We start from the raw sequence: 2,535 nt of genomic DNA on the forward strand, positions 1-2,535 counted from the left end.
AACTCCCTCAGGTCCTGGATGGCACAACCAGTTCATCTCCACCTTTCAAAAGTACCATCTACCTGTCACAGCTTGAAGAAGATTGGCGTGTCTTTGGACCTTCTCCAGCTACTGGTGTCCTCAACACTGAAGCTCCAGGGTGCTGGACCATGCCCAAAGAAACGCACCACCACATGGCCAAAACCTCGTAAGTGGCATTCTCTCACAATGCATGTGGTACGCCACCTCAGAGTCTCCAAAAGTCACCGTTTGACATCGTCGAGCAAAATCACACAAGGATGCTCAGAAAAGACCTCCTACTGAAGCAATACAAGTCATCATCTTTGATCACTAGTTAGCATTCTTGGGTATGAAACTAAATAAATGTAATAGCTTAATTATGGAGTAACGGTTACGTTTAGGGTCACAGTTTCATTTGTGAAATGGGTGGCCAGTTAATAGGTGAAACATTTTGATCTGGTGCGGTTTTATTTTGAAAGCGAAGACAGGAAACGCGGTGTCAGTGTTTCTCAGGCAGGAATTCATGGCAGCAGTCAAAACAAGTTGTTTTAGATTTAATCAAAATTGTCAAACTTTTGACATCACATACGAGCCAAGATCCGACACAGTGCCGTCAAAAAAAGCTTCATTTCTATTTTAACAGCTACATTTATTAATGGTTTTCTTATAAAGCCATTATTTATCCTGTTATTTCACAGTGATTCGCTCCAGTGTTTTAAAAAATATTTTTAAACGTAATTATTTATGATATTTTTCTTTAAAAAAAAATCTACTTATATTGAGGTATTTAATGGTCAAACAGCAATAGTCTTAAAGCTGTTTGGTTTATTTACAGAAATCGCATTTGTAAAGACTTAAATACAGCGTTGGCGGATTAGATGTTTGTACAGGTTAAAATAAATAAAAATAAAATCAGGTTAATTTAATAAACTAAGTGGGTCATTATTGTGTTTGTGACATCAAATCATTCTCCCCCAAAGATCACTTTTTCGTATTAATACGGCTAAACTTTCCAATACCAGCTCTTCTTACCTCCATGATCACCCGGAAATTTAGTTAAGTTTTTAGTTTTAATTCCACTTTTTAGTTGGTGAACTTCGCCCGGATTGTATTTCTTCCAGAATCGCAATATGGCACCGGCAACTTCCGGAATTAACGTACGAAGTTCGTGACCTCATCACGTAAGCATGTGTCAGGTGATCCACCCCCCTCCCACAACACTTTTTATAATTTAGGATGAAAATACAATTTCTAAATAAATAAAAATACAGCAAACTTCTAACACATTGACAAATAAAATGTCAATTTCATTAATTTTTTTCTACAAAATTTTTTTGTGGATATTCTTTGCCAGGGATAGTGGACTGGGGTCCTCAGGATAATAGCCTCCCAAAGTGATAAAAAATAGGTCTCCCATCTGCTATGACAATAATTTTCTTGAGTTTTTATTATGAAGAAATTCAGTCAAGCATGAACCATGTTGTCAAACTCACATCAAATCTGTTATATTTTATGTACTAAATAAAAAAAATATTGCTATATAGTAATAATAAAGCCTAGAATGACTCAAATTTGGCATAAAATGACAGATCAGTTAACAGTTTAAAAATTTTTTTGATCACTGAATTGTATATTGTTTTTTTATTGTGTGATACAACAGAAATGTAAATAAAGTCCTCTAAGAAATTAACAAAATATGACAATTTTCTGTTGATCAAGTCTCGCTCCCCAAAATTATGTACATCATCAGAATCATTTGTACTGGTAATAAAATCACAGCCTGCTGGCATCTGCCAAGAAATACAGGACAATAATACAAAGAAGCACATGAAAAGAATAAATAAATTGTATTTTCTTTCAAAATGTCTTTATTCCCATGTTTTCCCAAGCAAACACTTTCAGAATAATTTTTTTATATTAATGTAATTTTTAAAAAAAAGATAACACTTGGAACGTTTTTCATCATATACAAGCAACAAAATGTTGAAAAGATGAACATGAACAAATGTCTACGTGACAGTATAAAAAAAGCATGGGAGGGGACACGGATACGACAGCAGGAAGAATGAAAACATTCACTCATTCATTGGATGGATCACATAGACATCAGTCTGTAAATGACAGATGGGGTGGGGGGAACATTTTAACAGCATGCAGTGGTCCTATTCAAAATACTCCATTTGCTGTTGATAACACTGTAAAGACTGAGTCTCTGTCAAAAAAAAAAAAAAAAAAAAGACACCAAAGTCAAAGAATCTCTCGTTGAAAACAAACATCCATGTGCAGTCCACCTTATGGCCCGCGTATGTCACTACACACATAACAACCTCTGTAATGGTTTGTTTGCAAGGAGCTAATAAAAAAATTGGACAGAAAAAAAAGTGTCCGTCCCTATTGATCTGCTCTGTGTTGACAATTTAATTCCTTTTATTTTTCCCTCTGTTGGCTAGAAATGCTACACTTTTAAATAAGGTCAGGCTTTTCCTTACATACCGTATTTTCCGGAATGTCAGCTGCATTTTGTTTGTTTGTTTG

This window comes from Thalassophryne amazonica, chromosome 23 (genome assembly GCF_902500255.1).
Source record: "Thalassophryne amazonica chromosome 23, fThaAma1.1, whole genome shotgun sequence".
Classification (NCBI taxonomy): domain Eukaryota; kingdom Metazoa; phylum Chordata; class Actinopteri; order Batrachoidiformes; family Batrachoididae; genus Thalassophryne; species Thalassophryne amazonica.